Raw genomic sequence first — 296 nt, 5'->3', positions numbered from 1 at the left:
TGCTAGAGGGGTCTGTGGGCATGCCCTCCTAGAAACTTTCTGAAAAATAGTTGCTCCGAGATTGAATTTTGTGCTAATTTTACTGTACTTTGTTGAAAGTATTAATAATTTGCAAACACTTATTGATTCACAAAAATAGGTGCTCACTGGCACTCGTACTCACCATAGCTATAAACAAGCACACGCATGTACATTTGCAGATTACACATGTAATTTATTATGTGTTGTTACAATGATTCATACATTCTATTATACGTCTATCTATTTACCTAGAAACAAGTTTTAAACTGCAAGTT

The sequence above is a fragment of the Limulus polyphemus genome, unplaced genomic scaffold (genome assembly GCF_000517525.1).
Source record: "Limulus polyphemus unplaced genomic scaffold, Limulus_polyphemus-2.1.2 Scaffold1431, whole genome shotgun sequence".
Lineage (NCBI taxonomy): Eukaryota > Metazoa > Arthropoda > Merostomata > Xiphosura > Limulidae > Limulus > Limulus polyphemus.
This window is presented reverse-complemented; position numbering follows the sequence as displayed.